This window comes from Camelus bactrianus, chromosome 11, assembly GCF_048773025.1.
Source record: "Camelus bactrianus isolate YW-2024 breed Bactrian camel chromosome 11, ASM4877302v1, whole genome shotgun sequence".
Lineage (NCBI taxonomy): Eukaryota > Metazoa > Chordata > Mammalia > Artiodactyla > Camelidae > Camelus > Camelus bactrianus.
The window spans coordinates 55993330-56021190 of record NC_133549.1 but is presented as its reverse complement, the minus strand read 5'-3'; the positions used below and the strand labels follow the sequence as shown (position 1 = coordinate 56021190).

At 32.4% G+C, this 27861-nt stretch overlaps 1 long non-coding RNA gene across 1 annotated transcript in view; it reads right to left on the bottom strand.

The window, feature by feature from the left end:
- LOC141579260 (uncharacterized) overlaps positions 1 to 27861 on the bottom strand; it is a 311369-nt gene that overhangs the window by 71796 nt on the left and 211712 nt on the right. The window contains exon 2 of the long non-coding RNA XR_012510420.1: positions 4682 to 4745. This is a non-coding gene — a long non-coding RNA (uncharacterized LOC141579260). The remainder of the gene's footprint in view (positions 1 to 4681; positions 4746 to 27861) is intronic.

Sequence of the window (27861 nt, the reverse complement as noted above, 5' to 3'; positions counted from 1 at the left end):
TCAGAGACTTCCTGAGCCTACAGCTGCCTCTAGAAATGCCTCTAGACATGGCTTTGCCCACCGAAGTTCCAGGACCAAGCCTTACCTAGCAATGGGCAGGCACTGACTCTCTTTGCTAGGAAACTTGCACAAACCTCTAGTCCAGCCTCACCCACTAGGGGGCAGATACCAGAAGTACGAAAACAACAATCCTACAGCCTATGGAAGGAATCTGCAAAACTAGGCCAGACTCTACCCTGGGACCAGCTGGACCCTGGCCCTTGTGTAACAAGAGGGAAGTGCACTGCTGGGATACATAGGCTGTCTTATACAGAGGGTCTCCAAGGTGAAGAAATGTAACTAAGCTCCATAAAAATACAAATAGAAATTAAGACAAAATGAGGTGGCAGAGGAATATGTTCCAGGCAAAGGCACAAGAAAAGTGATGAGGAGATAGGTAATCTATCCAAGAAAGAGTTTAGAGTAATGATTGTGAAGATAATCAGAGAACCTGGGAGGAGAAGTGGATGTTCATAGTGAAGTTTTTAGAAAAAAAGTTAGAAAATTTAAAGCATACCCAAACAGAGCTGAAGAATACAATTACTGAAATCAATTAATGCACTAGAAAGAATCAAGAATAGACTAAATGAGGCAGAAGAATGGATCAGCAAGCTAGAAGACAGAGTAATGGAAATTACTACCACAGAACAGAAAAAAATAATGAAAAGAAATGAGGTTAATTTAAGAGACCGCTGGGGCAACAAGAAAGCACACTAATATTCTCATTATATGGGTTCCAGAAAGAGAAGAGAGAGAAAAAGGGCCTGAGAAAATATTTTGAGAGATAATACCTGAAAACCTCCCTAACTTGGGAAAGGAAACAGTTATCAAAGTCCAAGAAGCACAGAGAGTCCCACAGAGGGTTAACTCAAAAAGGAGTACACTAAGGCACATAGTAATCAAACTGACAACAATTAAAGGTAAGTAGAAAATATTACAATAAGCAAGAGAAAAGCAACAAATAATATACAAGAGAACTCCCATAAGGTTATCAGCTGATTTTTTAGAAGAAACTCTTCAAGCCATAAGGGAGTGGCACAATATATTTAAAGTGATGAAAGGGGAAAATCTCCAACCAAGAATACTCCACCCAGCATGAATGCAGGGTATCTAAAATGCATTTGAACTTAACAGATCAGCAACTTAAAACAATCATGTATATATACAGACTTCTATACTAAAACCTTATGGTAACTACAAACCAAGAAACTATAATAGATATACACACAAAAAAGACAGAGGAATCCAAATGTGAATCTATAGTCATCAAACCACAAGAGAAGAGAAAAAAAGAAGAAAGATACAAAAAGACCTACAAAAACAAATTCAAAACAATTAACAAAATGGCAGTAAGAACATATGTAATGATAATAACCTTAAATGTAAATGGATTAAATGCTCCAACCAAATGATACAGACTGGCTGAATGGATACAAAAGTATGACCCTATATGCTGTCTACAAGAGACCTACTTCAGAGCTAGAAAAACATACAGGCTGAAAGTGATGGGATGGAAAAAGATATTCCATGCAAATGGAAACCAAAAGAAAGCTGGAGTAGCTATACTTAGTCAAACAAAATATATTTTAAGATACAGACTGTTACAAGAGACAAAGAAGGACACTACATAGTGCTCATGGGATCAATCCAAGAAGAAGATGTAACAATTGTAAATGTATATGCACCCAACATATGAGCACTTCAATATACAAGACAATTATTAACAGACATAAAGGGAGAAGTCAATAATAACACAATAATAGTCGGAGACCTTAACACCCCACTTACATCAATGGACAGATATTCCAGACAGCAAACCAATAAGGAAATACAAGCCTTAAATGACTCATTAGACCAGGTGGACTTAACTGATATTTATAGAACATTCCATCTGAAAGCAGCAGAATACACATGCTTCTCAAGTGTGCATGGAATATTCTCTAGAATTGACCACATACTGGTCAACAAAGCAAGCCTTGGTAAATTTAAGAAAACTGAAATCATATCAAGCATCTTTTCTGATCACCATGCTATGAGATTAGAAATCAGCTACAAGAAAACAACTGCAAAAACTGTGAAAACATGGAGGCTAAACAATATGCTACTAAACAACCAATGGATCACTGAAGAAAACAAAGAGGAAATAAAAAAATACTTAGAGACAAATGAAAACAAAAACACAATGATCCAAAATCTCTGGGACGCAATGATCCAAAACCTCTGGGACACAGCAAAAGCAGTTCTAAGAGGGAAGTTTATAGCGATACAATCTTATATCAGGAAACAAGAAAAACCTCAAACAACCTCACCTTACACCTAAAGCAACTACAGAAAGAAGAACAAACAAAACTCAGAGTTAGTAGAAGGAAAGAAATCATAAAGATTAGAGCAGAAATAAATGAAATAGAAACTTAAAAAAATTAGAAAAGATCAATGAAACTGAAAAGGAAGGTGGTTCTTTGAAAAAGATAAACAAAGCTGATAAACCTTTAGTCAGACTCATCAATAAAAAAAGTGAGAGTGCCCAAATTAATAAAATTAGAAATGAAAAAGGAGAAGTTGCAGCCAACACCACAGAAATACAAGGGTTCATAAGAGGCTACTACGAGCAACTATATGACAACAAAAAGGACAACCTAGAAGAAATGGACAATTTCTTAGAAAGGTGCAATTTGCCAAGACCAACTAGGAAGAAATAGAAAATATCAGCAGACCAATTTGCCAGTACTGAAATCAAATCAGTAGTTTAAAAATTCCCAACAAACAAAAATCCAGGACCACATGGCTTCACAGGTGAATTCTACCAAACATTTGGAGAAAAGTTAACATCTATTCTTCTGAAAATATTCCAAAAAATTGCAGAGGAACACTGCCAAATTCATTCTGTGAGGCCACCGTCACCTTGATACCAAAACCAGGCAAAGATATCTTACAAACACACACACACACACACACACACACACACACACACACACACATTACAGGCCAATATCCCTTATGAATATAGATGCAAAAATCTTCAATGAAATACTAGCAAATCGACTCCAACAATGCATTAAAAGGATCATATACCATGATCAAGTGGGATTTATCCCAAGGATACAAGGATTTTTTCAGTATCTAGAAATAAATCAATGTGATATTCCACATTAAAAAATTGAAAAACAAAAATCATATGATCATCTCAACAGATGTAGAAAAAGCTTTTGATAAAATTCAATATCCATTGATGATAAAAACTCTCCAGAAAATGGGCATAGAGGTAACATACCTCAACATAATAAAGACCATATATAACAAACCCACAGTTTACATATTTAATGGTGAAAAGCTGAAAGCATTTCCTCTAAGATCAGGAACAAGACAAGGAGGCCCACTCTTGCCATTTTTATTCAATATAATTTTGGAAGTCCTAGAAACAGTGATCAGAGAAGAAAAAGAAATGAAAGGAATCCAAATTGGAAAAGAAGAAGCAAAACTGTCACTGTTTGCAGATGACATGATACTCTACACAGAAAAGTCCTAAAGAAGTGACCAGAAAACTGCTAGAGCTTACCAGTGAATTTGACTATACTTCAATAAAAATATCTAAAAAATAAAACTGTCTAAACAAGAGCAGCGACCTTTATCATTTCTGAAAATTAAAAAAAAATTAAATAACCACCTGATTTGAGATTTTATTTCAATTTTAGCATGACCTTTGTTAGAAATGTTTGAAATAGCATCACACAGAGTGTAGTGAGAACAGCACTGTACTATAAAAGATAGAAAAAGTCTCTGGAAATGTGGGTACTCATAACTGCAAATGTGATGCAGTAGTACTTTCCCGTGTCTATGGACAAATACTACCAGTATTCACATTCTTGTAAACTGCTGACTTCTGCTTTTCCCTGACTTACACTCACTTGCGTCTATGCTTCATGGCTAATTTAATGATTTAGGGAGTCATAACTAATTGTTAACTGTTTTGTAAATTCTTTTTGGAATTACAAGTGAGTCTTTGGCCCTAAATAGGATGGAAACATGTTTACTATTTGTTTTAAAAACAACTTTGGGGAAAACATTTACATTTAAAAACACAGGACTGTAGTGCTCCTAATGTAGTCACCTGCCAAATGAAGGATGAACTTTCTTAAGAACAACTCAAAGGTTAAAAGACTCAAATGAGGTCAAGTAACTAAAATCCATGGAAAATTGAATAGTTTTTAAAATGTCTCTTAGATACATTATACCAGGTCAATGAAGTACATATATATATGCATGTATATACATACATATTCAGTATACATCTATATCTAATACAAAACCTTTGCTTTGACTCACTAGCAGGGTTTCCCTATGAACCTTGAGCATAGTTTGGTTGTTAAAAAGTGCCGTCATGCACTCAATAGATCAGATGGAGATATGCATTAAACTTTCAGACATTCTGCGGGGAATATAGGGTAAGTATATTCTGAATTTGATAAATTTGATCAAAGTAAAACATTTTTATAAATAATTACTTGAAGTATACCTGCCTCCTTCCTAAAAGGGACTGAAGTTGGTTCAAACAATTTTCAAAGAATTTAAAGAAATATACATTAAAGGGGGAGAAAAAGAACACAAAATATAGGTTATATTCTAAACTTCTGAAATTACTTACTAAGACCAATTTGTGAAGTGTAGTTTCTTTTCTTCCTCCTCCTCTTATTTCTTCATCTTCACCACTTTAAAAATAAAGAAAAAAAGATATTAGCACTTCTTTATTGAGAAAGCATTTTGTGGAAATACCAATCCTCAACTAGTTCAGATCTTTATTGTTTAACATTGTATGATGGAATAGAACTCCACCATAGTGTACCTTTTATTTAAATTGGGGAATGAATTATGTAATAGTTAATACTAAATGCCAGATGTTGTTCTAAGAACTTTACCTGTTGAAACTCGTAATTCTCTCAAACTGGTCATGTAATAAATTCTATTATTTCTTCACTTTATAGAATCTGGTGTCCTGAGAGTTTTAGGTTATAACCCTATATGGGACATATCCAAACTCTACAGAGCCAGTGATTTAACTACTATGTTACACTGAATGTGAGTATACCATGGATTAAGACACTTCTCTCAAACAAAATAACCACATATGGTAAGTTAAAAACACAATACAATACTTCTTTACATTAAGGTAGGCAATAATTACTTATTGAGTAATTATTATTCTCCTAGGAAGATATTGTTATGTGATGGAATGTTCTCTGATATTTATTTTAAAAGATAATGCTCTGTATTATTACTATTATTATATTTAATGTTTTGAAAATTTCTTAGAAGTAATTTTATTTCTATTTCAACTAATGCAAGAAAAATTTTATATTAAATATTTAATTTTTTCATATATTATTATCCCAGGATTATAGTCTAATCCAAATGAACTTTAGCCATGTCTGTGTAATTTAAACAACAGATTTCAGGCAATTTTCTCAGTTATCTACACAAATGGTAATGGAATGAGGTGACGGCAAGGGTTTTTTATGATTTTTAAGTCCACCTTGTTATTTAGTTTAGCTTTTGTTCCTATTTCAATTCAGTATGTAATAGCCTATGTGTCGGTGTAGAGGTTGGGCAAAGTTGTACCTGTGTGATGGCTCAGTCTTTACATCTCTAAACTGCTGATGAAAGTATATGCTCATGGGGTAGTTTGGAGGAATTAATAACATAATGTGTGTAAAGCTCTGTTGCTGGCATATAGTGGTTTTTAATAAGCCAGAATATAGCTTTTTTAATAAACCATTTTAACAAGCTTATAAAACATATTTGATATCTCATATATTTCTGTTTGAGTATTTCTGTAGCATTGAAATTCTCCAGCACTAGTCTCTTTCATTATTTGTCACCATACATTGCACAACCATTGAGCACTCACTGTGCTCTAGTCGTGTGTGCAATGTACTTTATATACAAAAATCTTGGCTGGCCCTGTTACCTTTACCTCATTTGATTTAATAATTAAAGCATGATTTAAGTTAGAACAAAATACCACAATCATCCTCAGATCAAGTGTTACAGCAAGGAAAACAGGATGTACTTCTTCTCAGTACATTTTATCTGTGCAGACAATGATGAGCCAAGTGACAGGTCACTGAATAACAACATAAATTTACTGAACACTCTCTTCCACTTCTAGTGCTACAAATATATAAATTATAGATTATTCTGAAGTAATTTTTCCTGCAAAATGTTTCTCTATCTTGTCTGGCTTGGCTCATTTTATAGACTTCTCAGTTCCTTTTCAGCAGGCTTTTTTTGTTTCTTGAATCAATATACCACAAAACTTAACACAAGACAGGTGCAAACTATTTGAAAATTCATGAGATATTGTTTTGATGGATCAGTGGAAGAAAATCCCAGTAACTGTTGGATCGGGGAGATTCTGGCATCTCTATTTGGTACAGAACTGAGTAGCATAACTTATGCTGCACTTTAGTTCATATAAACACACACACATAGGCTTTCTCTATTAATGAACTATAGAAATGATCTCTGAAAGTATAGTCTTGAAATAAGCTTTCTTTAGGCACAGTATGTTTGACTGTTTTTTTTAAATTTCCCAACAAGCTGGATGCTAACATAAATTTGAACTGTAAAACTGAGAGAAATGAATGAATATTCCAGCATTCCTAAACATAAGTATATTCACAACTTAGTTGTGAAACTTGGAAACTATGAAAATGTCTTTGCATTACATGCCTTGATAACTACACTCCTTTTCCATTTCTCCATTAAAATTTGATGGTGTACACACTCGATTGTGACACATTCAACTTGCCCTTTCATCAAAGACTATTCATTTTCATAGCAACCATTGGGATTAGGAACTAGCACCTTACTCTATTACTTTCCTATTTGTGGAGGAGGGATGGACATAGAAGAAAGCAGATGACGAAGGGCATCTGAATTTGCATTTCAGAAATAAATGAGTTAATGGCAAAAATGTGAATAGTACAGAAATTAGCTCAAAGTACATTCTAAATATTAGTCATTATTACAATAACCCAGCTATCATCCAGGATCCTCCCTGCTTCTTGAGATACAAGTAAAAATGTTTGAAATGCCCCCAAATTCCATAGCTTTTTGGAATTCCAAAACTGTTCAAAGGATTTTTAGAAGTTTCTTTAGAAATTAGAAATTACAAGTTTCAAATGCAGATATATTATAAATTTGCATTTATTTTTGAAGTCAACGGCTATCTTATTTTTCTTCTATATTCTCCATCCTGCCATATTTCAGAGCAGATAGGAAGTATAATTAAGTTGCAATAATGGTAACATTTCAGGTTAAAAGCATAATGTCTTGGGCATGGTAACATTTATATCAACATTCTTTAAATTCAATTGAGTTAAATCTTGAAGACTGTTTGAAGCAATAAATTTAGTAAGTAAATTTAACTGTAAATTGTCAACATGTTAATATTGTTATCAACTAAGAAGGATTAACATAAGAAAAACAAACAGGTAGATTTCAATCTGATTTTGTATCTACTATAAATTAAGCAGAGAAACTAGTAAATTTGACTACCAGGAGAGAAGGTGTAAATTAAGTAATTAGAAAGCAGTAGAGCATCAGATTTTTTTTTCATTGTAGAAGGGGAGATAGCCAAGAAAGAAAAACATAGAAGAATAATTGAAATGAAAAAAGTCATTGGAAAACTCAGAAACTTCCACAGCATGCAAGGCAATGAAAACTGCTTCTGAATGTTAACACTGAAGAGAAAGAAAATAGCCAATCTCTTACATTGGTCTATCTACTACTCAGAATTATCTCCTATCAATAGGTATTATATTTTTATTTTCACACTGGACATTGAGAGCAAGAAGCAGAGAGGCAGGTGGCTTTGTGGTCAGGATGTCAGTGACAGCTTAGATTCTGCACTCCCTTTCCATCCTGCCTAATTTATTTTAGAAAAGAATTACTTTAGTTAAGGGAGAGAAAAATTACACAATACCAAATTTATTTAGTTTATATATGAAAGAGCTAAAAAGTCATAGCTCTTTGACTCCAGATCATCTGATCTTTGACAGAAAGCACAGGGAAAGATGACTGCTGGGGCTGCCTGCCTCAATATAGTGATGTATTTTGAGAGTTTACTTTTGCATTTCTTAACTTTATTCCTGTCACATTAGATAAGAATGTTTTGAACCTATCATCTGCATGTTGTAGGCAACATTCACTTCAATAAACTCAATAAAATGTCACACTGGTACATTTCTGACTCTGTCAGTAACTAAAATAAGCTATTTTCCCCTTAAATGTGTTTCAGTTGCTCCAATGGTGAAATATATGAGCTCACTTCTTGCCAACTGAGAATGATGTTGTGAGTATAGAACATTTTGCTAAAGGTCAGAAGGAGGATATAAGTCAGAAATTTATCTAGTTGAATTTCAGAAGTTTAGACAGAGATATATTTTAATTGGATCAAATAGGTTACAGTACTAGTAAATCTATTTCAGATCCTTCAGGGACATGCAGATGTAGGAACTTGTGCAATTTAACAGTGAGCGAACGTTGTGTATGGGCGAAATTTAAAATCACTCCAAAATAAGGATAAAAAGTTTATTTATGTTTGCTTATCTACAGTTCATATGCTTTATTCTTGTTGTTGCTGTTGTTCTTATTCTTCTTGGTTTTTTTTCTTCTTCTTCGCACAATTCAGTGTTTGTTAAACTAAAAGCACTAAACAACAACAAAAAATCATCATTTGGGAAAATTTGTCTTACAGTTGACATGGATAAGATTTATTCCAATGATGTTTCTATGTTTCCTTTTAGTCTACCTTGAGGAAATTTTTCAATTTGTTTTTTTTGTTTTTTTTTTTTTTTTTGACATGGTAGGCAGAATAACAGCTCTCAGTACTCTGCTATCTGAGACCTATAAATATGTTATGGTAAAAAAGGCTTCACAGGTATGATTAAATCAAGGACCTGGAGATGGAAAAATTATTCTGGATTATCCAGTGGGCCCAATATAATCACGAAAGTCCTTATAAGGGAAAGAGAGAGACGGGATTTAGAGGAGATGTGGCAACAAAGGAGAGGTCAGTTGGAGTAATTGCTGGAAGAGGGCCAAGAGCCAAGGAATGCGGCAACGTTCAGAAGCTGAAAAAAGCAAGGACTGGTTTCTCCCCTGCAGCCTCCTGAAAAAAAGCAGCCCAGCAAGCACACTGGTTTTAGCCCCAAATTATTCATTTCACACTTCTGATCTTTAGAGTGATCAAAAAAAATTGGTCCTGCTTTAGGCACATTTGTGGTATTTTTTTATAGCATCAATGGGAATCTAATACAATTGATAATTCATTTTGAGCCCTAAGAATAGACCATGTGTTATCTAACATGCGAGTAGCTATATAATAGATAAATAGTATATTTATAAAATTTGCCTAGCTCACATGAGAGTGTCTATATAACAGACAAATAGTATAGACAGAGAAATATTTTTCCTCTTATAGAGAAAATCAAATATCATCTATGCTCTGCTCAGGAAGGAATCTCTTTAACATATGACACAATCTATAAGTCACTGTTCCCCAATTGTTTTTTTCTCATTTTTATAGCATGCAGCAGAAAAGCAGGCAAATTTCAGAGATAGCAGTGTCTATAGCAGAGACATTAGTTAGCAGAAAACTTACCAACATAAGCACAAGGACAGTCTCACATATACACTTGTGACAGAAATTTCAGAGACACTACTGGGGGATTGGAACCTTGAAAGTAACATAGTGGTTTAGGATATGTATTTAACATTTGAGTTTTGAGCATCAGATGAAGACTCTAATTCATCATTAAGACCCTATCATAAAGAAATTTCTTTCCACCGGTAACTGCTGTGGACCAGGAAGCGGGTGAGACACAAAAGCAATCAGAAAACCATAGATAAGCAAGGGAGAAGAGAAATCCAAATCAGACAGAACAGAGGAAATATTCTTTTCCATACCTGGTTTGAGATTTTACCAGTTTCTTCATTGTAAAGAATCAGAATTCAAAACCAGGCTTCTTATTTATTCATCATCCTTGCAGATGTATAAACGCTTGGATTCTTATTTTATTCTATGAATTTTAATCCTTTATTATCATTTTTTTCTTTTAATGTTTAAATTGTCCCATATTTACAACAGACCAAATCTCTACCTTCTACAAAACAAGTGGCTTGGACTCTTTTAAAGTACCAATATATTAAAACAAAAAGAAATGAGTTACCATTTTAGATTAAAAGAGAATAAAGATATATGGCATCTGAATACAATGCATGCCCAAGATTTAATTTTGCTTTAAAGGCTATTATTGTAACAGTATAATCTGAATAATATCTACAGACCTGGAAATAGTATTATATCTGTAATGAAGAATGAAGAGAGAATCAGATGTTCAGGGACAGACTCTGATATAAAATTATAAAGAGTAAAATAAAGAGCCCTCCTAGTCTTTGATAGCCATCTATTGCTCTTACTTGAATGTTAAAAAGAATATAGAGATAAAATGAGGAAACATTCAGAAAATTATTTGTTTAAAAACACTCAGTCCTATCTATTTCTACACTCAAATTACACTAGTGTGTAGGGTTATCTGGTTTAGCAAGTAAAAATACAAGAAGTTCACTTAAATTTGAATTTCATGCAGCCACAAAAAAATGAAAGAAGTACTGAGTCACAGTATAAAACAGATGAAACTTAAAAATATTATGTTAAGTGAAAGAAGCCAAACACAGGAGGCTACGTATTACATGATCTCATTTACATGAAATGCCCAGAATAGTCAAATCTCTAGAGACAGAAAGTAAATTAGTGGTTGCCAAGGGCTGATGGGAAAGGAGGCATGAGCAGTGAGTGCTAACTGGTTCAAGGTTTCTTTTCTGGAGTGATCAAAATGTGCTGGAATAATTAGAGACGACTGTACAATTTTGTGGATATTATAAAAACCACTGAACACTTCAAGCAAATTATATGGAATATGAGTTATATCTCAATAAAAAGTAATAAAAATTTTAACAAAACTAAACACGCAAAACCTGTCAGTTGGCCAAATTTGGCCAGCAAGACAAGATTGTCGAACTTTGCCCTACACTCGTGGTTCTTGCCCCAGACTACACGTCACAGTCAATTTGAGAGCTTTAAAAATGTTGATGCTAGACCCTCTCCTCCATGGCACTGACTTAGTTGGTCTAGGATGGAGTTTATTTGTGCTCTGCAGGTGATTCTGTTGTGCAGCCATGATTGAGAAAAAATACTGATCTAGGGCAGTGTTTCTAGCTTTAGGTTTAGATCTTTCATAAACTGTCATAGCAGAATAATGGCCAACCAAAAATGTCCAAGTCTGAATCCCAGGAACCTGTCAATATGGTACTTTATATGCTAAAATGAACTTTGCAGATGTGGTGAAGTTAAGAATTAAGGATAGGGAAATTTTCTTGAATTGTATGTTTGGGCCCAAACTAATCTCATAGGTCCTTAAAAGAAGAAATCCTTCCATGGCTGTGGTCAGAGGAAGATGTGAATACAAAAGAAAGGTTGAAGAGATGTAATTTGGCCTGAAGACTGAGGAAGGATACCGTGAGCCAAGGAACATGGATAGCTTCTAGAAGCTGGGAAAAGCAAGGAAACAGGTTTTCCTCTAAAGCCTCCAGGAAGGAATATAACCTTGGTAGCATGATGAATTTCACCCACATTGCACTTCTAACATATAGAACCTTAAGACAGTAAATTTATGTTGTTCTAAGTGAAAAGAAAGATGAATTTTAGACAATGTTTTTTTCTTTCTTTGTTTTAATTTAAGTATGTCACATGCAATATTTGTGGCATATTCATACTAAATATTTATGTGTTGTTTATCTTCAATTCAAATTTAATTGATTCTCCTGCATTTTACCTGGTGACCCTACTAGGGTGTTTATTGGAAAAAAAATTCAATTGAAAGGTTAATGTTTCTGGAATATGACTTTATAATAGCTTTGTTGAATCTTATAATGGTGCATATGAAATACACTTATAAACAATACAATTAATTAATTAGTCATTATTTTGGTGCTATGGAAAATCTTATAGTATCTTGCTTATGTGATAAATTTGAAAAAACTGAATGTTCAGCTAAAATTTAGTTTTGAAAATATTTTCCTGAGTAAATATAGATATTTATAACCTTAAAATGTTGAGAAAAACATATTCTACATTTTATCATAAATGGTAACAAAAACACTTGGCAGATATATACTAAGTTACTCTGTACTACTGAGACTTCTTATATACCTAACATTCACTTTTGGCAATACAAAACTCCAAATGAAACAGAGTTTCATTAATCACTAACTTCATTAACATGAACTCAAATTTGCAATTTATTTCTCAAAAAATTAATTAAGAGAGTGAAAAAATATTAAAGTAATATATAATGTAAATGTGGTTTCTCCCTCTGGAGATTTAAGCTGCTACAATCTTTTTAACTTAGAGAAATGGGTGATGGAATTTTAAAAGTGAGAATATACATCAACATCCTTGTCATTTTTCTGAAAGACTACTACACTAATGACAGCAATTATTTTTAAAGGACTGTTTTGAAATGTGTGGAACTGAGCCTTAATAATTTAGCTATCTCTTTATAAATGTGTTCTCCTTCATCTATGAGAACTAAGTTACTTCTCTCCAACTTCATCAGCAGTGATGTGTCTGTACTAATTTATCTCTGCCAATTGTCCCAGTTCTCCTTCTGATGAATGGCAAGCAGGCTTGTTGAGGGTAGCTAGATATGTTGCAATGCCCCCTGGTAAATAAAAGGAGCTTCCCCAAACCTTGATTCCTTTAGATTCACAACATTTTTTTCTGCTTACAGATTCATCAACTTCTTTCAAGTTTTTAGAAGCCCTATTTTATATTGTAGATTTAGCAAGTTAATTAAAAAAATAGAGATGCATGGATGTGTTGATCTTGTAATCCCAAATATAAAGTCAACACAAACAGATTGCACATTTTCAAGATTGGAAATGTAGCTTTTCTTTGCCTTTGGATTATATTCCTGTTCCTGAAGAGAGCACATGTATCTTGCATTTGCCTTGCAAATCTGGAAGTTGCTCTCAGACCAAAGCAACAATATTTCCCTTGTCACTTGGTGTGGTATGAGGTATACTACTGAAAAATAATTTCTAATAAGGAAAAGAAGTATCTTCTCTCTGGACCTGTTATAGAGCTTCACATATGACTATTATGATTTCATCCTATAGTTTAAGGCAGGGCCCCCCAATATTTTTCTCTAAAGAACAAATTAGGAAATATTTTCAGTTTTGTAGGGATAAGGTCTCAGGTACAACTAATTAACTCTGTCATTGTAGCATTGACAAAGCCATAGATAGGATGCAAATAAGAAGGAACATGACTGTGACTGTGTTCTAAAAAATTTTATTTACAAATATAGGCAATGGGACAGATTTGATCTGTGGTATGTAGTGTTGTCTACCTCAGTATAACACACCTCTTTAGAAGGTCTTGGTAAATTTCAAACCATTTGGAAAAGAACCATGTTAAGACATGACCTGTCTTCCACAATTTATTGTGAATTGTCTTATCAAAATTTAAACCAGTTGTCTGAAGACTGGGAAAAATACAGAATATTTTTGATAGAGGAAAAGTAAATTCAATGACAAAGCAATAGTCTACAAAATGTGTCCTACAGAATGCTAATTATGTAGGAAATGAACAGATATTATAATAAAAGGGGTCAATTATGATTATGAAACTGATTTTAAAAAGTTAATGATCTTTCTTTGCTCGAAGATTTGTCAAAGTCTTTAATATGCTAATACATATTGTAGATCTCTAAGACTGGGTTATAATAGAAATTGTTTCCCCAAAAAAGTACCTTAATTTTGCAATGCTCCTGTAGCACTTAAAAATACTGATCATTAGCAAAAACATAGTATACATGGGCAGCCATGCTCAGGACATGCGGAGGGAGCCAGGAAGGTATAAAGAGTTCGTAGATTTAAGACGCAGAGAAATGAAGACAGCACAGAAGAGCCAAAGGCAGAATGCAGATGATGAATTGTCCTACTGCCTCAGACTAAAATTTTGCTTTTACTAACAATGATATTCTGAGCAGTGAATGAAGATAAAAAGTTATAGGAAATGTTGTTCTATGGCTGTTGAATGGGAACTGATTTGCAAAAAATTGCATGTATTTAGTCAGAAAAATTTAGTATTAGATACCCATGAAAATGGACAAATTGAAAGAAAGTATATTTTGAATGGGCTACTAAATATAAAATTACAAAATACTAACATTTATTCTTTATTAGAAGTATATTTTTGATATATGCTATAAGAAACAGTTTACTTTGTGTTTATAACATCAGGAAAGATGTTATTCTGGAAAGAATCTTTGCAATAGCATTCATTCTGGAAAGAATCTTTGCAATAACATTCCCTTTGCAGAATGAGCCAACAATTTAATGAGAAGGAAATACTTTTCTACATTTATTTTACTTAATTCCCTTCTAATATTTATAGATAAACTCCACAGCACAAGTAAAAATATCTAGCTAGCTCCAAAAATATGTCTCTTCAAGATGAATGGTGTAGAATGGAACTCAATTCTAGAGTGATTATCATAATGAAAATGTTGGCAATGCAAAGGAGAAAATCACAATAGGCATAGTTACCTTTGCAAAATTAAAGTTACATACTGTTAACTTTAAGTATTTATCTACCTGTACATATTTAAATTTTTAATTTAAATGTGTATTATAATGATAAGAAAAAATTTGTTGCTGTCCTGCTTGTACATTTTGTTATTCCTCATGTATTTATTTAGCTTTTTCCAAGCATCAAGCATATGAATAAGGCTCTGGTCTTAGAACAGAACACATTATTTTTCTAAGCTTTTTTCTGATTTTCAGGGGTCTCACTCAATTCCCCCAAATTCTAGGCTTTCATATTCTTTCTGTCAATAAAAGCTAATTTTTCTTAAGTATTGTATCATGAGCTCCAAAATTGCCTTTCACTACTTCTTTTCTTCCACCTCTGTGTGTAATTATTCATTTCATTTTCTAGGTCTCCAGAGAGGAGAAAAAAACTAATTTCTACCAAAGAATATAAACTAATGTTAAATTCTTCATGGATATATTTCCATTCTGAAAGTCATGCGAATAGTAAATTATCCAAGTTCTTATTCTCACTTTAATTTAATATTGCTCTTGTGTCATATTTTATATTTATTGATCTGTATGTTCTTTCATCTCTCTGTGGTTTTATTATCTCTGTGTTCTAGTATTTCTATTGCCTCTCATGTTTCAAATGTCTATTTCCAGATTTTAATGCAAACAAATTTCCATTGAGATACGGCTTAGAGTTCCTGACATTTTTTGACATGAGTAGTCTACATATTTAATCACAGAATTATTATTTCAGGGTAATTCTTATTGCTGTAGAGACATTATTTTATCCATACCTATTCATTTTAAATGAAAAGTGGAAGTCTAGAAAGAGGGTCACACAAATTCTCACAGAACTCAGGTCTCAAGTTTCCATATCTATAGTACTTTCCACTGCTCTGTGCTAGAACTATAATTATAGAACAAATTATGGTAGTAGAAATAGTACAAAACAGTTACATTTGTAGAGTTCCTAATAAGTGCCAGATACGATCCTTCTATTAATTCTACTCCTTGTAAATATATCACAAGATTGGTATTATTGAACTCGTTTTGCGTGGGAAATTAAGAATCATAGCAGTTAAGTAACATCTGTCTGGAGAATTTTACTTTGAACTCAGGTATATCTGACTCAATAAATTCATTTTTTCCACCACAATGTACTGATCTCTTGAGTACTTTGAAAAGAACCAGATTCCATGGCTAAATCAATGTAAAGTAATTTTAATTATGTAGATTTTTGCTTTTTCCCTGGGGCATCAATTATCTTTATCTTGTATATATTATTCTCTGTCAAAGACCTACTGGCCATTAGCCACAAGAGACCCCAAAGAACCAGTGAACAAGGACAATTTATCTGACAGATTCATAGTACATGAAAATGGCTTGTTCATAATGCCCAATGAAGTTTTATCCTTTTGACACATTTCTAATATTAAGAACTAAGTCAATGATGTCTTCAAATCTTTATTTATAGCAAGACCAACTTTTGGAAGATTTTCTTTCTACAAGCAGCATTTGAAACATAATGTTGTCAGATCTAGATTTTGTGATTGTAGAGGTATTCTCAAGAAAGTAAGAAAATGTAATGCATGTCATTACATTGCCCTCAATTAATTAATAACTCATTATAATTTATCCTAAAGAAACTATTCTAATTTATATGCTAGCTCATTAACTATGTACAAAAGTGATATCCTCTAATCTAAAGCTTTCTTTTTGAAAATCCCACATTTGTCTACTAATTAATAAAGAGCATAGGTTTCACATTTTTGCAGAATATTTGAGTTCCAGATGATGATGATTTAAAGAAAACAGCTACCCATTGTGTCTCTCTGCTGAACTATTCAGTATCAGTAACGATAACAAAACTTCAAGAGCCTGACTGTGAAAATAGATCCCGGTACTGCTTGTTAATAATGACATTTGCTATTTTACTAGAATTAATCTTTCAGGCTGCTCTGAATCTGCATTAAGTATTTAATAATCTTGTCATAGCAGAAAAAGCTGGAAACAATCTAAGTTCATCTACATACATCAGATATAGAACTCAAGACTGGAGAGGTGTGTTGGTTGTATTCCGATGTATTGATTCTTTTGTCCCAACCTGGTGTCTGATGGCCACTGAGGGGCTCAGGAGGAAGTTGTGCTGCTTAGGTAGGCAAGATTTACACTTGCCTCCCTGAGATGATGCTGCAAACTGAAACCACATTGGGTTTAGTGCTTCGAAGTAGGGATGCATAAAAGAAGCACACCCTAAAATTTTCAATAATTCTGGAAAATATTTCAGAGAATTAAGCATAATAGAGAAATACATATTAAAATGTCCTTAAAATTCTTACATAATACTGAGTGCTCAAAGAAGGTAAAATGGTTGAGTGTGTCAGAATGAAAAGCACTCAGCATCTAGAACATTCCAACATGTACCTTAACAATTCCAAGGCACTTTTTACAGCTGTTAATTGGTGATAATAATAATAATGCTTATCCATTTCATGAGGAAATTATTAGGTCTCATAAAATAAGCATGTGAATCTATAATCTAATTTGAAAAGGACTGTCCAAGATTTAGGTGTCATAGTGCCTCTTTTGGAAAGAGGTTGGTGAGTGAAGAAAATATATTAATGCCAGTTGTCTGTTACTGTGTTTTTTATGGGTAATGCCTACAGAGTTATTTTCTTAAAGGCCAATAATAACAAATAGCAAATCCTGACAATGTCAAGAAACTTAAGATAACTGCCTTGGATACAGATTAGAGAAAAATCTATGAATATCAATTATATTACTCTGATTTTTTTCAATGTCTTTAAATATTTGGAGGCTATAAGTGAGTGGGTATTTCATACTCAATTTCCTCACAACAGTGAAAATAGAGTCTTACAGACCTCTTGAGGGGCAAATCTGTGGATTGATGTGGAGTAGTAGAACAATGATATCCCATACATTTTCTATATAAATTCAACTTATTTTTTGTTTATTTGTTTAGCATTATAGTTCACAAAAGCTGCTGAATTTATCATCACCAAGCTTGGTGGCAGAGATTGTGATTGTTTTATATGAAATATGAGCTATGTGACATGTGTGATATTCACTGCAGAAGATTCTGGAGCAATAAGAGGGGTGTTGAGTAGCTGACTACCTGAGGCACACTGTGTCACTGACAGTTAGCCTATGCAGTCTATGTAGAGAGATACTTGGCTTCTCATTAGTTGAGACCTGCCATATACATTAAGCTACCAAACACATGAATCTAAAAATGCAATATTGCTTTCATTTCAAAGCTTTGTTAAGATTGGCAAGTCCAAACAAGTGTATGTTTCTTACCTGAAAGACCAGCTTAAAGATAATTTCTAAGTTCCTCTGAAAAGCAGAAAACGTTATTTACAGAGAAATATCCAGGCCTGACATCTAGGAAATAATGAGTGCATTTCAACTAGATGAAATAAGAAGGGATGAGGAGTTTGCAGCTCTCCAGTTATTTTTGGTTTCTGATTTTGATGGTCATTAGTCCAGTCAATTGTACAGTAATTGATGGATCTGGAACATAAATCCCTGAGAATAACTCCAAACTTCATTCTCTTAACAAGTATACTATATGCCCTCCTTTTCCACACTCTCCTACCGCTTGTTATCTCTAAACATCAAGCTCTGTAAAAGAGTATCAGGCTTTGCAGATACTTTAAAACATTGGGTGAGATTTTAATAAGGTCAAAATCAAATATATTTCATGATGAGATCATGTCATTTAAATACTCAGTTCACAGCTGTCCTATATCTTATCCTTATTGGTTTCTCACCAAATAAGCATAGTTACAGGTATGCTATTTTTGGCAATGCGTATTATATAATAGAAGATATATTACTTAAAGTTTATCCAGTGAGGATATTGAGCATGCACAAGTCATTATGCAAAGAATTTGAGAAGGATGGAGATAAATACTGACAATTTGTAAGTATTTTATGTAAGTTCTCTCCCATATATGGCCATGTCTCAAACTAAAGCTGGGTGTTGCATTTAGCTGGAGTACTGCTCTCTGGTCTGCTCAGTACCACTGTGGTACATGTATTTGTTCAGCTGTTGCCTTTATTGGGAAATCTGTTGCCTCATGATTTCTTCCTGGCTAAATGGTACACAATATTCACAATCCTGTTAAAAATCTCAACCCTTCCAGAAAATATTCTCTTATACAGCCCACATTAAGATGTTTTCATTCTAGATTCTTATTACCATGAGAGTATGCCCCAGACTTTGCATTCTTCATATTGCAATATCTGTCCCTAAAACAATCTTTGAGCTGCAGGATCCAGGGGCCAGAGTTACATTTTTATAATATGAAAAAGCCCACGGTATACTCATGAGCATAATATAAAGTTCAAAGAAGATTAGAAAATTAACTAGTTTTGTAAAGTATATTAATTTAATGTTCCTTTGTGAAATTGACTTCCGCAGGTTCTACTTCTTCTAGAAGGTTCTTTTAGAAGGTTGCAAAAGAATGTCACTCTCATATTTACAATAAGAAAAACAGAAATAATAAACAATTACAGTATTTTCTCTCTATCTGAGACTTGAGGGATCAAGGCAAGCAGGTGGACTGAATGGATATAGAACATATGAAGGAGAGATGGGACACATGAATAAAACACACAGTCCATTTTATGAATGACAGATCATGGGAGAAAGAGTTGGGAGCTATAAAAATGGCTACAAAGTAAATGACTGAAATGTAATAATATAAGGGCCACACATGAACTTGCATTCAGTTTAGAATTCCTGGGAGGAGCAGACTTATGAGAAGTTCACACTCTTTGTGTTTACCTCTTTTTTATGGGACTTTCTCTGAGTACTGATAAGAAATATTTAGAGCAGAAACCTGAGGGACCCCCTTTGTGGTTTAGATTTTCAGGGTATGCTAAAATCTAAAAGAGTAACAGGAGAAAGCTCTCCCACAATCCTGACCCTACGTAAGTAAAAGGGAGTGGCCAACCACTGCTGGCAACTCTGCTCTGATATGTCTGTCACTGTGCAACATAAAACAACATCTACCACCCAACACAAACACACACTCCTAAGCAAAATTCATCAAGAGAGGGTAGAATATCTACTTTCCCTACTTTGAACTGACACTACAGAAAAGCCATTTGCCACTGTAGAACAAGCAGAGTAAAATGCAATAAGGGTTTATCACTAGGTTAGGGGTAGGAATACAGAGTTACACCTTTTATGTTGCAGGCATATAGTACATGCTAAAAGCTGAGGTTGGAGAGAAGCACGTACAAAAACCATCTCCAGCTTCAGGCCACACACAGGCCACTAGTAGCATCTGTCAACCACTGAAGTAATTTAAAACACTGAATGTAAATATAGAAACTACAAAAATCGAAACCCAGCTCAACTATTGGCTATTCCATATCCTAATAACCCAAAAGAAGAATACGCATAGATACTTTTAATTACTTTAGTTCCTAATTTTTTTTATAAACAATATCTGGCATTCAATACAATAATTATGCAAAAGGACATGCGAAAAAACAAGAATAAAAAGGATCCATAGATATAAAAATGGTTATGATATTGGACTTATTAAAAAGAAATTTAAAATAAATAGAGAATCCAAGAACTGTGGGAAAGTATCAAATGGTCTAATATATGTGTATTTCGAGCTTCAGAAAGAGAAGTGATAGAGAATAAGGCAGAAGGAATAACTGAAGTGATAATAGCTGAGACGTTTCTAAACTTAATTTTGAACAAGGTAGACTTCTGATCAAGAAATATTACTAAAGATGAAGAGCTAAATTACAAAATAATAAAAGGTTAATTTGTCAAGAAGCCATAACAATCCTAAATGTTTATATACATAAAAACAGACCTTCAAATTACATAAATCAAAATCTGAAAGAATACAGAAAGTAAACAGATACATGCCCAACTAGACTTAAACATAGCTTTCTCAATAATGTATGGATCTACAGTAATGTACAGCAATGCATAGACAAAAGTTGGGGAAGGTACTTGTACAACACTGTCAAATAAACTTACCTAATTGACCTTAATAGAAAAACCCATTAATATGAGACATTCCACAAGATAGACAATAATACAATTTGGAAATTTGAAAAAATCTTACAAACGGTGGTATCTGAAAACAATGGAATTAAACTAGAAATAAGAATGAAGGAAAACAGCAGGCAAATGTCAAAATACCTGAAAAACAAAAATCATACTTTGAAATGATTTATGAGGAAAACAGAAAAGACAGGTTAAAATATTTTGAACTGAATCAAAATAAAACCTCAATGTATCAAAATTTGTGAGATGCAGCTAAAGCTACTTTTAGAGAGAAATTAATAACATTACATTCTTTCATTAGAAAAGAAAAAAAATAATCTAAAATTTAACCCAAAGTAAGCAGAAAGAAGGAAATAACTATACAAGAGGAATCAATGAATTAGAATACAGAAAGAAAACATCATGGAAAATGAATGGAAGTAAAAGCTGGTTTGTTGAAAAAATATTAAAACTGATAATTTTCTAGCTCAATTGATCAATGAAAAACAAAACAAGACTAAAATAATTAGAGGAGTGAAAGACGGAACCTCCTACAAAGTCAACAGACATTAAAAAGAAATAAAAGCTAGTATTATGAATATTCAATATCAATGTATCCTGCAAATGTGATGACATGGGTAAATTTCTTGAAAGAGAATAACTAAAGAAGAATTATATATGCTGAAATTAAATGAAATTCATAGTTATAGCCTATATATATATACACACACATATATATGAATGTGTATATATACTTATATAATACAGGTCTGAATGAATCCTTTATTGATAAATTACACTAAATTTAAAGAAACAAACAAAAAAAAAATCAAAAATCTTTTTTCCACAAGTGGAAAGAAGAAAATAAGTACTAAGATATTTTATAAGAACAATTTTTTTCTGATACCAAAATCAGGAAAGACAGTATAATAACTAAATAAAATTACAAATGTATAATCTTCACAAATAAAGACACAAAAATCCTAACACAATATTAACAACTTGAATCCAGCAATATTTAAAAATAATATGTAAAAATAGTAGTACATCATTGCCAAGTATACTTATTTAAGGAAACAAAGAATAGTTTAATATTTAGAAAGCAAATATAACTGTCCATATCAACAAAATATGTAAGAAAATATATAACCACGTCAATAGGTACAGGAAAATAATTTAAGAAAATTAAATATCCATCCAAGTTAAATTTATCAGTGAACTAAGAATATAAGATAACTTCCTCAACTAATAAAATACCTTAACAGAAAAACCTCAATTAGCTGATATTTAATATAGAAAGATGAAATTCTTTCATTCTATGACTGAAAACAAAAAAAAAATTTCCACTCACATCATTTCTAATCAAATTGTACTGTGATGCTAACCAGTGAAGTAAAGCAAGAACAACAACAACAAAAAGACAAACTACTGGAAAGGAAAAAATGCTCTCAAACAAAACATGTAAATAGTAAATCACAAGAAATCTTTAAAAAGAGCAACCAGAACTATATGTAAATTTAGCAAGTTTATAGAATACATGGTTAATATTTTTTTAAAAATTGGTTTTCTACATAGTAACAATGATTAATTATTAAAATATTAAATATATTTATATTAAAATTAATCTATTAATAGTACATTTACTGAAATATATATGAGAGCTGTACACTAATATCTACAAAAGACTACAAAGAAAAAAATTAAAAAACAGATTTATCATGTTCAAAATACTTGATTTTCTAAAGTGGTCAATGTTTATAAAATTGTAGGGTTTTTTTTAAAATAAATTTAAGTTGGTTTTAAAATTTGCACGTAAATGCCAAAGACCTACATTAGCTAAACTATTTTTAGAAGCAAGAACAAAGTAGAATGACTAATACTACCTAATTTTAAGAATGTAATAAAATCTACAGCAATCAACAGTGTAGTATTTATGTAAGAATAGTCATATGGAATGAAGAAAACAAAATAGGCAAACCACACACCCACACACGCACTTAGCTTATTTTCAACAAAGCAATGCAATGTAATGGGGAAAATATGTTGAAAACAACTGTCTATTTATATGTAAAAACACAAAACTTCAAAAATTTCCTCAAAACACAGAGAAAAATTATCCTAAATTAGATCATGGGACTTAAAAGTAAAAGTTAAATGACAAAAGTTCCAGAAGAAAGCATAGAAGGAAATATTCAAGACATTGGGATAGGCAAAGAGTTTTTAGGCTACAAGGACTATTAACTATGAATAAAAATTTTGACAAATCAGAATTAATAAAAATTAAATTTCTGCTTTTTATAAGGCACCATTAAGAACAGGAAAAGGCATGCCACAGATTAAGATAAAATATTTGTAAAAGATACATACAGAATAATACTATGAGATTCTCTGTATATAAAGGTTATTTAACTCAATAATACAAAGGCAAACTATCTAATTTTTTAAAAAATAGAAAAGATTTGAACAGTAATTTCACACAAAAAACTGCTGAACATCATTTGATATTGGGTAAAAGCAAAAACAAAATTAGATACCAATATGCATGCACAAGAATAGTTAAAAATAAAAATACTGCAAATGCTACTAAGTGTAGGCAAGGATATGAGGGAAGTTAAACACTAAGACATGGCTAGTAGGAATGAAAAATAATACAGCAATGTTAGAAAAAGTATTTGGTTGTATTCATTAAAATTAATGTTTCCTTCCCACATCACTGAGTTATTCAATTCTAAAGGAAAATGAAAGCTTATGTCCACACAGACTTCTACACAAATGTTCATGGCAGCAATATTTGTAATAAGCAATATTGGAAAAGTTGATATCAAAGGGCAAATGAATAATATCAAGAATTGAATGGATAAAATGTGGTATGTCCTCATAATGGTATATTATGCAGCAATGAAATTAAAAAAATTAGTGATGCAAAATTAAAACAACAGTAAGAAAATCAGTTCTCGTCAAGGGACATGGGTCAGGGCAGGAATTGAGTGAAAAGGGGCATTTGGGAACATTTTTAGGGTACAGATTTATTCTACAACTATGCTGATGATTGCACATCTGTAAATAGTTATCACATGTCATCTGATTACATACTTAAAATTGGTGAAATTTATTGTGAATATATCATACTTCAAGAAAGCTATAACAATACCTTTCACCTTAGTATTGAGAAATATAAAACACGGTCCTATGATATTGCATCCTCAGTGAAATTACAATAATTTAGAGGTTTTATTTTTTATCGTTTTTTACTTTGTATCTAATCATATAGCAGTGTTGCCTTTTTTCTTTTTATGCACAGTTCAAAATGCATGGGAATTTTGACATACATAGTTTTGTGTAACCACCATTACATTGAGGATTCAGAAACAGCTCCATTATTGGTAAAACTCTCTCATGCTTTTTGTTTTACAGTCACACTCCTACCCACAACCCATGGTAACCACTGATCTTTCTGTCACTACAGTTTTGTCTCTCAGGAATGTCAAAAAAATGTATGTTACATCACACAGTAATATTATATTACTTCTCTCACTCAGTCCTAGAGATTTATCCACCCACTTTCTTGTATCAATAGTTCGTTTTTACTGCTGAATAGTATTTAAGAATTGCTATAAGTAAAAATGACTGACAATACTATACTATCTGTGGAAATCACATGGACCAACTGGAAATTTTATCTTTCTGGTGAGATGCAAAATGATACAGCTTTTCTGGCAATCAGTTTGGCAGGTCTTTTTTTTTTCTTAAGTTATATATAATATGTGTGTGTGTGTGTGTGTGTGTGTGTGTGTGTGTGTATGCTTACCATATGACTCAGAACTTCCATTTCTAGGCATTATTCAAAAGAAATAAAAAAATAAGTCAGCACAAAGACCTGTTATGAATATTCATAATATATTCATTGGTAATGGCCAAAATTTGGTAAAAACCCAAATGTCCATCACTTGTTGAATATATATAAACAATTGTGGTGTATTTGTACAATGGGACACTGTTCAGCAATAAAAAGGATAAGTGAAACAGCATGGATGCATATCAGAGGCACCATGTTAAGTGAAAGAAGACAGAAACATACTGTATTTTGCATTACTAAAAAAGCAAAATTATAGGTATAAAAACAGATTAACCATTGACAGGACCTGAGCAGGGGAGAGGGATTGATTATAAAGAGACACAAGGAAAATTTTTGCTGTGAAAAAAGTAGTATAAATCTTGATTTATGACTGTATAAATTTCTTAAAATTCATCAAATTATACATCTAAAACGGTGAATTTTATTGTTTATACATTTTGCCACAATTTAAGGAAATGACTTCCAAATAGCTCTTTTATTCCAAGATGATTTAGCTATAATTCCTTTCTAAAAGAATTTCAGTAAGATCTCACTTAAAATAGCATCATGAAAACAGAGACTTTTCTTTACAATGTATATATATATAGGCTATAATCAAATGTTTTTATTATGTTTTTTTAATTTTCTACTGCCTAATAGGCCATTAGGGTATATGTGTATATTAGATTTAACTCTGCTTCTTGTATTTTTTACACAAAGAGGTTATAGACTTCTGTTAAGTTGCCTTTTTTTTTTCTTTTTTTCCCACATAAAGTGGACACAATCTTATCTTCAAAAATCATCATTCCCCATAAAGAGGTGGTATATTTTAAATGCATAACTCTTCTGGGATTCCTATTCACAAAAGTGTTGTTTTATTTCCTTCTTATCAAATGAATATATATAAGTGAAGAAATTTTATTTCTCCAGGCTTCATACACATTCAATATATCCAGCTTTTAAAAATTTTCTCTTATAAATATATGGTGCTTGTGATTGCTCAGGATATTCATACTGCTGAGCCTGGGTAAAAACAAGACCATAGCAATTTATAGTCCAATACATATGAAGAAATTAAACAGTTCTCAGATTTTTTGGTATATTTTGTTTTTGTGATTATATAATTTGGGAATGATAATGTTTTGTTTCGGGCATTACCCTTTCCACTCATCAGTGCAATCATTCAACACATGTTTATTGAATGCTTACTATGTCAAGCACTATTCTAGACTCTGAGAATGCAATGAAAGCAAAACAGCAAATTCCTCTCATGTGGTTTATGTTTTAGTAGGGGCAGACAGAGAATAATTAAACAAATAAATACATGATACAATTCTAAAATCCCATATCCAATTTTCTGAAATAATAATCTCTGAAAACTGAAAGCCTTCTCTTAATTTATTATCTGGCACAACTGAATGTGAGCTGATACAAACCTCTTTATGATCTTTATCAGGCTTAGTGTGTCTATTCATACATGTCACTAAGAAATGTCAATATATTTGATTAGTGGTTGCTGTCCTAAACCTTATTGACTGTCCCAGATGTAAAGAGTATATCCTTTAGAAATTTCAGTTAAGTGTTGTATATCAGATACTGATAAATTCTATGAAAGACATTAAAGCCGTATAAAGTTATAGAAAGGGGGTGAAAGCTATTAGTACATCAGTTAGATTGCTCTATCAATGTGACATGTAAGCAGAGAACTGAAGTGAAGGAATCAAATGAGAAAATTCTTCCAGGCAAAGAGAATAATAAGATTCCATCAAGGAAGATAGAAGTAGAGTTGATACAGAAAAAGAAATCAATGTAACCACTAAAGCAAGATGCTTTGTGGCTGGTTTTAAACATGAAGGAAGATACCATGAGCCAAGGAATGCAAGGAATGCAGCTCTCCAAGTGGAAAAAGCAAAGAAACATTCTCCTCCAGAGCCTCTGGAGAAGGTTCAGTCCTGCTGATACCTTGATTTGGACCCAGTCAATTTAATATTGGACTTTTTACCTCTAGAATCAAAGAGAATAAATGTGTCTATTTAAAGCCACCAAATTTTCAGTTGTTACAGCAGCAATTGGAAGCTAAGACAACTTTTTTTTTAAAGAGCCACACAGACTTCTCTCTTGACAAAATCTGTAAAAGGGAGAGCAGAAGCCTATGGATGATTCCAAAATTTATTGCTATAATCTAGGCAGAACAGAGTGTTAACAATGGATGTGATATTGTATAACTTTGGATAGATTTTTTTATATACATTCTATGTTTTAAAAAATTATTTTTAAATTTTATTTTCTAATTTCCTGGTACCAGTACAGAGAAATACAATTTTTTAAAAATGTTGACTTGCATCTGGCCATACTACTAAATTGACATTCATCCTAGTAGCTTGTTTGTATAGTCTTTGATATATTTTACATATGCAATAATGTTGACCTACATTTAATGACAGTTTTCATTCTTTCCTTCCAATCTTTATAACATTTATTTCTTTTTCTTGCCTTGTTGCTCTAGGATAAACACTTCCATGACACTGCTGAAGACAAGTGGAGATACTGGACATTCTTATCTTGTAATTTAAAGAGAGAGTATTCAGTATTTCACCATTCCGAATGACTTTAGCTGTACTTTATTTTACTGTACATTTTTAGATTAAGTAAGTTTTTTTCAATTGCTAGTTTGTTGAGAGTTTTTATCATGAAAATATGGTGAATTTTATCAAATTAATCTGTTGAGATGATTCTGTTATTTAGGGTTTCTCTCCTTTAATTAATGTGGTAAATTACACTAAATAATTTTCAAATGTTAATCCAACTTTATACTTCCAGAATTAATTCCAGAATCATGATGTACTTTCTTTTGTGTATACTGTGTTTTGATTTGCTAATGTTTAATTTACATGTTTAAGTGCATCTATGCTGATGAAATGTACTGACTTGCGATTTTACTTACTTGTAATGTCCATTTCAGACTGTAACATCAAAGTGATGTTGGTGTCATTTAATAAGTTGAGATGTGCTCCCTCTTTCTTTATTCTCTGGGGTTTTTGTTTGTTTGATGTATTATTTCTTCCTTAAATGACTGGGGGTATTTGCTGGTAAAATCACCTTGTCCTGGAGTTTTCTCTGGCAATTTTATCTTGTTTTGCCCTGTTTTGTTTTGGTTTAGTATACTTTGTTTTAAAAGTAGTTTATAAAACTAACCTTTAAACCATTCCACCATGATATAAGCCACAGATGTCTATTTCAATGCTAAGAAACTATCTTTAGTAGCATGCTTTTAGTG